Source organism: Triticum aestivum, chromosome 7A (genome assembly GCF_018294505.1).
Source record: "Triticum aestivum cultivar Chinese Spring chromosome 7A, IWGSC CS RefSeq v2.1, whole genome shotgun sequence".
Lineage (NCBI taxonomy): Eukaryota > Viridiplantae > Streptophyta > Magnoliopsida > Poales > Poaceae > Triticum > Triticum aestivum.
Genome location: NC_057812.1, coordinates 385,256,612 through 385,265,620, shown reverse-complemented (window position 1 = coordinate 385,265,620; position 9,009 = coordinate 385,256,612).

The window sequence follows — 9,009 nt, the reverse complement described above, 5'->3', positions numbered from 1 at the left end:
AAACAAGAGATATTGTGATATCCCAACATAAACCATGTTCCCACATGGAACAACCTGCAAGGCACCTGCAACTAGCAACGCCATAAGAGGGGCTGAGAAAAAGCAGTAACATAGCCAAACAACGGTTTGCTAGGAAGGTGGGTTAGAGGCTTGACATGGCAATATGGGAGGCATGATAAACAAGTGGTAGGTAGCGTGACGTAGCGATACAACGAACAACTAGCAAGCAAAGATACAAGTGATATCGGGGGTAATGATCATCTTGCCTACAAAGTTCTCAGGGTTGTCGAAAGCTTGCTCCTCATAAACGTACTCAACAGGATCCCCATTCACAAACTCGTCTCCCGGCTCTACCCAAAGCAAGAACACAAGCAACAGAACAACAATCAATCACGGTGCAATGCACAAGCAACATGATGCAAGACATGGCATGGAATGCAAGATAGGATGTGCAATGCACATGGGTACTCCGGAAGGAAAAAGATGGTGATGACATCAACTTGGCAAACCAAGCATGCCACTGGAAAGATGGAGTGATTTTGGTCGAAATCGATATAAGGATCACCGGAAACGGATGCACGGTTTGCAAATGACGAGCAGAACAAGAACAATGCAAAACTGCACTTAACAGTATCATAGCACTTAAGATGCAACAAGAAACTATGCTACAACACTCCAACATAGCAACAAAGCACATGGCAGTAAAGTACAAGTGAAGCTCTACAAATCATGAACACTGAGCTCTTGCTAGAACTCACTAGAGCAAGCCTAAAATAGCATGGCAAAAATGCAAATGACAATCGGGTTACAGACTTGTTTAGAGCTAGCAAACAACATGCTACAGGATCATATCATGGCAAACAAGGGCATGGCATGCTAGTACTAAAGGCAATGGACAAAACTCCCTTACTAAACTTGAGCCAAAGATGCACGAAAAAGATGGTAGCATCAATGCAAACATGGCAAGTGATATGAACAGATTCAGACTTAGTAGAAAACATGGCATGGCAGAAATAGATTCATGATAGCAACTTTGCAAGCTCATGCCACTCACCACAAAGCATTTCATGGCATCACAATGTAACCTACAATAAGAAGACACATTTATGAAGCTAAAAATGGCAAGAGAAAGTTTATAGGGTGCATGGATCACTAGAAAAACACATGGCAAAAATGCACTTCCTGTAAACCAACTGGCAATAACAATATTTAGCAAAAGTAAAGCATGGTAATGGCAAGCTATAATACCCCATAATTACAACCAAATAAAGAATGGATAGAGCATAACCATATCTTCCAAACATCCTTACTGAACTTCATAAAATATGCATGGATCTACTTGTGGCAACAAGTCAACATAGCAACACAATGTAGCAGGAAAATACTTGGCAGAAATACTAAGTGTCTGAAATTAGCAACATCATATAGCCAACTTTGCATGCTTGTGCTAGTCACCACAGAGCTCATAAAAATACAAGGCTTGCACCACAAGAAATATGGCATGAAGGTGCTCCTAAAACATGTAGACATGATGCTCAAAGGATGCACACACAAAATGCTATGAAAATAAGAAATCAACAAGTTATGATGGTTTCCAACAGACAACATCATATAGCACTTTTGCAATGAATATTAGAGCATCCATATCGACAATGACATTCATGCAAATGACACTAACATGAAGAGCATCACGAGATGAACATTTCAGTATATCATATGCGCAAATCGGAGCTAGGCGGGCGGCAGCGTCGGGGCGAGGTAGGCGGCGGCAGCGTCGGGGCGCACATGAGGGCCCCGCGCAGGCCTGGCGGGCCGGTGGCGGTGGGAGTGGGCGGAGGCCACCTGGCACACTACGATTGGTGCGGCAGTGGCGGCGGACGCGTCCGGTGAGCACAGACGTGTCCGGCGGCGCGGAGGTGGTGGTGGCTAGGGTTTGATCTGCAAATTTCGGGGGAGAGGGTCTATTTATAGGTAGGGGTGCTAGGAGAGTCCAAATGAGGTGCCGTTTTTGCCCACACGATCGTGATCCAACGACGCATAGTATGGAGGGGGTTTAGATAGGCTAGTGGGATGTTGTAGAGGGGTGTTTGGCTGCAAAAAGAGAGGGGTTTTTGCGGTTACCCGGTTAACCGTTGGGGCATCAAACTACCTCCAAATGGAATGAACTTTGACAGGCAGCCTACCGGTCATGTACCAAGGCCACTCGACAAATCTTGGCCCATTCCGAGAACGTTTTTCTAATGCTCACGAAATGAGATCTGAGAGGTGCAATGGGTGCATGTGGGAGTGTCGGATTCCGAAACGGACTACGGGGAAAATGACCGGATGCATGAGACGAACACGAATGCAAATGAGATGCACATGATGACATGAGATGAACTGCATGACATGAACAAAATGCAAAAATGAGGGCAAAACCCAACCACGAAGAAAATAACATATAACATAGCCGGAAATGGCAAGAGTTGGAGTTACAATTATGGAATGTTATATCTGGGGCGTTACACTCGGTCTATGTGTTGTTGTGACCGGAATGCCGACAAGTGAACCGTGATGTGTGAAATGAATACTCCTAGCAACCCCGTTGCTTGGTAGTTAATGGATGATAATCTCATTTTTAGTGTGTTGGTTACTGAATCACCATCCTAAGATTGATTGTGCTACCTAGTCCTTATTTCTGGTGCACTCTTCGATCAATGAGTTAGGATTGTCTCAATCCCTCGCTCTTTTGATCATATCATCTTGCCCTGAAAAGCAAGACTGTTCTCGAGCTTAGTAATATATAGGTGGTTCGTGATTTTCCGAATATCTTCTCGAAAGTATCACCAGGTTGACCCCTGACCATTATGTTGAGCTCGTGATCAAGTTGGTTTATCCCTCTAGACCACCCTTTCTCCCAGATTTTGTGTTGGATACCCTGAACTAGTTGGGTGAGCTAAACAACAACTTGGAGAGTTGGAAGATGGAAGCTTGTCCGACTTAGTTCATCACTAAGGGATATCTTTTTGTGTGTGTGTGTTCAAGAAAGATGATATCCTCATTGATTGATCCTCGTGATCAGTTGCCGGCGCTATTATCTTTTCCAATCTTTGATTTGAGCATGGGCTATCATCAAATCAAATCAGAACCAACGATGTTCGTAATGTTGTCTTACTCGTGGTTGTTTCCTCGAGCATATACCATTTTATCCTTTGGGTCTGACCAATGCTATCACCTTATTCACAAAATTGTGCTATTCCATTTCTATGGAAACCTGCATGAATTTTGGTTGAGCCCATCGACAACATCCTTATCTTCTCCATGATTTTTTTTGAACATTAAGCTAGTGTTGGAAACTTATGAAAGCATTTCTTCATGCTAACTCATGAAGCATATGTTTGGATGAAAGAAGTGACTTCCTCTAATTGATGTGTATTTGGTGTAAGTTGTCGCCGTGACTTCGAGAAAGTTTGTTTGCTTCCTTTGGAATCATCCCAAGTCAGTCATGCATGCGCGAAGTATTTTATGGTTTTATAGGTTTGGCCACCTCCATTCCATATGTAATTCCTAGCACACCAAGCCACTGACTGATTTGGTCAAGGAAAAGGAGTTAAATGCTAATCCATGGTAATGCACAAGACTTCGATATCTTGGTGATGGTTCCCCACTTGAACTCGGTAGTGTTTTGTTGGAAGACTACCATGTGGTCATGCTTGTCTGGGATAGCGTGTTCACATGTGTGTAGCAGAACCATCTCATGTTTTGGAGCTTGCTATTGTAGTTCATTTCCCAAGAATCTCGCAACATCGTCTCGTCGATTTGTGTTGCAAACCTTCTTTTCCAGACATGCCGTCTAAAATATCCCATTACCAACTAGATCCGAATCTCAGGCAGATATGATGGTTGGAAAACTACCAACATTCGCAGTTTGTCCCCAGCTTGCACCCGCCATTGTGACATTCTACTATGGTCTGCCTTCCTGGTAATTACTGCTCAGGATTACCTTCAAAAGTGGGCTTACCATGGGTCCCATCCATTTCCGATGATAAGAAAAAATCATCCACTGCGTTGTCTTCAACAATGTAGTCCACATCATCCATTTTAGTATGAGTATGCCATTCTTCCGAACTCCTTCAAATGGTCGATTGAGATTTGCCTTAGGCTGGTATAGAGAATTGCAATGATCTAGATATCAAAAGTAATTCTTTTTGCTACTTAAGGGAATAATTCTACGAGTCACCCTCCCTAAGGTGCCCCATTATGGAATCATGGCAATTAACTCCTCGCTACTTTGACACATACTCACCATCTACTTAAGCGTGGAATTGTTGCCTGCCAAATTGAACCTTCGTCGTTTGTTACTTCCACCCCTCTTGAAGTGTGTTTTCTGTCTCAGCTCAAGAGACATTTCAACGTCTCATTCCACGGGTTGATCTTGAATTGCTCAATCTTCGAGAAGATGGACTCCAGTAGAGTTTCTTTCTATCGTCATCATGTTGAATGAAGTTCTCGAAGGCAAAGATGTCAAGATGAAGATGGGGCAGTTGGATCCTAAAGATCTTGATAGCTTTGTGACCCCCTTTCCTCTTACCTCACGTCTTGAATCTCAGGACGAGATTCTTGTTTAGTGGGGGTGAGTTGTCACAACCCTAGCTTGGCCTTTCCTTGTCATTGATATGCATCCATGCATCATGTTTAAATTATTTGAAAATTGAAATGGGGATCAACAAACCCCAGCACCCCCTTGAAAATACCAAGATCAACTGAAAATGATTTCAATTAACCCAAAATGCCCTTCACAAAAGTCCATACCCTCTGCCAAAAATGGTGCACATATTTCTAGGACATTTCTGGATTTTTGAATTAACTCATATTGTATTTGAATTGGAGCTACTAATTCTTATAAAATATTTGGTAGCTCCAAATATTCTAAAACTTTTTGAGGGCCTCAGAAGCAATTCAGTTACCGCCCACAAATATTTTCAGGATCTATAAAATTGATTTGGTTTTAAAACTAAATCAGAAACGAACTACAAAAAATAGAAAAAGTGAAGCGAAATAGAAACCAGAGAGAGAAACCCACCTGGGCCTTACCTGTAGCTAGCCCACCTGTTTGCCAAGCCCACCAGGGGCTCCCTCGTCATCTTCCACCTCGTGCCAGTAGGCGAGGGCGCGTGCCCGCGGCATGCCTGCAAGAGCGAGGCCACCTCCTGCCTGCTTGCTCGCTGCTGGAGACGGCCCCTAGGGCCACGACACCCCTAACCCCCTCCCACTCCCCCTCGAGCTCATTCCCCTCCTCTACTCCCTCCCCTCTCTGTGTTCATGGGCGCCCGAGAACGCCGACGAGCACCGCCACAGCCACCGGCTCCCACACGCCTCGCTGACGCGCCATTATGCCCCGCTGTTTCATCCTCGACCTCATCACCGAGCCAAGCATCGCTAGACGCCCCGCATCGCCGTCCTTGCCATCGTCTTCGAGCTTCCGCACCGGCGCTCGATTCCGTCAGTTCACAGTAACCCGACCGTCCCCGACCTCGACGACCACGCCGTCGGATATGCTGTGAGCCCCCAGTCATTTCCCCCCTAATTCCGTCATCAATACCCTCCTCTGACCCCCGCTAGCTAACGCGCCTGAGAGCCCAGCCGCCGGCTATCTTCACCTCCATGGCTAGAGCAACCACACGTCGCACCTGAGCACATAGGTGTGCTCAGTTCCTCCCCAGGAAGCCGCAGACCACACCAACTCGACCTAAGACGCGTCGTAGCACCTAACCCGGTGATGCCCGAGGTCCGGCCGCCGCATACCTCACCGCCGGCTCTATTTCCGGCCACTTCAGGTCACACCGCTTGCACCGTTGGATGCGCACGAGCGCCTGGAACCCATAGAGCCTCTCCACGCGGCATTTGGTCACCGGAGGGCGAAACCTGCAGTCCTCCGCTGTCGCGGCACCTCGCCGGCGGCCTAACTCCGGCTAAAGTCGGATTAGCACTAATGACCACGCTAATCCCCCCACTAGTCACTCTCATATGGGCACCATGCCCTTAATTAACCACAGTTAATTCCTATTTAGTTTAATTTAATCACAGTGGCCCCACATGTCAGCGTTGACCTTGCTGACATGGCCCTTGACCGACCTCACGTGTCAGCGACCCTAACCAGCCCTGGGTCACTGACCAATGGGTCCCACCGGTCAGGTTTGACCTGGCCGACCCAGTTGACTTGCTGACGTCACACTAACGCTATGCTGACGCAATAAGTCATTTTCTGGATTTAGTTTAATTTAAATAACTTGGAAAATTCCAGAAAATGTTTAAAACTTCTAAAAATCATAGAAAATAATATATAGCTCAGATGAAAATATTTTATATATGAAAAATTATCAGAAAAATTCAATCTCGGCATTTGTACCATTATCATGCATGTTAGAACAATATTTCGCTACTGTTTAGGACAAATAAAATGAATGACATTTAAATAACCACAAATGGAGTTTGAATTTGAAACTTTGGTTCAAAACAACTTCATCCAATCTGGTTGCTAGTTGCATTAGCTCAACCAACAGCATATTGCCATGTCATGATCACGCATCATATTGTTGCATTGCATTGATTGTGTTCCCTCTTGTTTGTCGGTGTTTGTCCCCTCTCAGTTAGACATTGTTCCGATGATGTGATCGATGACACTGATGAAGACACAATACTATCTTCAGAAGTGCCAGGCAAGCAACCCCCATTGAACATTCTGATACAATCCCACTCTCTCGCTCTTGCTCTCTTTTACTGCATTAGGACAACAACGCTTCAACTGTTACATGTTGCGGTAGTTGAACCCCCTTTCCTTTGCATGACCTGTCTTTGCCACAATAAATAGTTGAAACCCACTAGCATGAGTAGGAGTTGTTTGAGCCATGATGTGCCTACTCATTCATGCTTTCTTGTTATGCCTGCTATGCTTAGAGTTGTGTCAGGTCTGATTCATCTGGGGTGGTTTGGCATGGTGTGAACATGTCCTACTGTGGGTTGTCTCATTGGGACCCTCCTCGGGAACTGAGTTCTGTGTTTGTGATCCAAGACAGTTACTACCACACATTGGGCTCCGGGCACTCCAAGCTCTCTCGACTTATTAATCGCCTCGATCCCTGTCCAGGAGTTGCAACTAATTTTTGGTGTTTGTAGGTAGTGCTAGTAGTCTACCAAGCGGCACCCGGTACAGGTGAGCTTAGGACAGACTAGGTGCAGTGTCATGGTGTACCAAGTGGCACCCGGATAGTGGGCTTGGGAACCCTGCTCACATCGTTTGGGGCCCTGATGGAAACCTCGGCCAGACTCCCTTGCGGATGGAACCCGAATAGGCGATAAACCTGGACTAGTGTCTTGTGTGGCTGACACCCTCACCAGGCTTCCGCTTGAAGGTTGTCGAGATACATAACGTTTACATGGCGGTAAGTGGCGAGAGCGTGTGTGAAAAAGTACACCCCTGCAGGGTTAACATGATCTATTCGAATAGCCGCGTCCCCGGTAAAGGACTATTGGGTTGCTTATGCAGTTCATTGACAACTGAAAGTGGATACTCTAAAATGCGCAAGATAAGCGTTAGTGCTATGGATGGCCTTCTCGTAGGGAGACGGGAGTATATCCATAGTGCTGTATTGATATGGTGAATATGTGGACTCATGTGCGCCACCTCAAAAGAGTTACCAGCTGGCTTGCTGCAGTTTGTCGGTGCAACAAACCCTGGATCTGTTGACCAACTGTGCACAGGCACAAGATCAAGATTGAAGCACCAGCTTTAGTCAGAGATTGGAAAACCAAGAGATTTGAAGAACCAACATGCAACTCAGAAGGACCAAGATTGACCCTAAGGAGCAGGATATCGGAAAGGGGCGAGGCCACCAACAGAAGCAAGCAACCGAGGCTCCCCGGCAGGGCCTGCCGGGGCTCGTGGGGGTAGAACCACCCCACCAACCACTGAATTACGACTCACGTCGTCAATCAGTGCGGTGTCAAGCCGCAAGATGATTAAGTGGTAACCATTCGCCACATGGCAGCCATTTTGTAATAGCCCCAAAATTGGGTTATCAATTTTTGTGCTGTTATTCCTTCCTGGCACTCATGTTTGCTGGATGACTCTGAGAATTCTTGTCATTTTCAACCTTTCCAAAAAACCTTGCTCATGTATTTGTCAGTGGGCAAGCCCTCATCTACATCATCTCAACCCTCTCAAACCCTAATTTCAAATTTTTGGGATTTGGATATCTCCTTTGTGCTTACAAGGGAGCCATCATTTTTCTTGATATGTTGATCCTCCCAATTGTTCCCAGAGATCCTCCCATCTTTCTGAAACTTGGATATGCAAAACTATTGCTAAGTCCCATGCAATATTTTTGAATTGTGATATATTCCTTTTCTTGCCTTTCTGAGGAATAAAATCTGAAGGCATAGCTAGCCATCTCCTAAATTCATGAGAATTGGTCGAGTTGATATTTATGCCTAACCCAAACTCTGGCAAGTATATTGGCCATAATTAAATAAGGAAAATTGCCTTTTTCCTATTTAATGCTAATATTGCATTTCGGCCATTTTCTAAAGGAACTACCATTTTTCTAGCAGGGAAATTTCCCACATAAATTGTGGAGCTTTTCCTTGCTATATAATCACTAGTTCCATCCTTATCTCATGTTCCTCAGATCAAAAACTGGGCACATGATCCAATGCAAGTTTCTTCCTTCTCTAAAATTTTCCAAAGGAAGTTCTTTATTCCTAACTCCAATTGAGCTGCAATTTTGCAGGGTGATTAACATGGATAAATAACCCGTGGACGCCAAATATGAGCTCAATCCACTCATCGTAGCTTCCTGTGCAATTTTTCAAAGTTTCGGACCAGAACAAAACTTTGTGAAGGATGTACCTTCATAGAGTTTCCAAATGGGATGAAACTTGTTCATCCTCTCACGTATCTCAAATCATTAGCATCCACCTAAATTCAGTTCATTTCATTGAACTATGTGACCACAGGAGCAATTCTTGGTT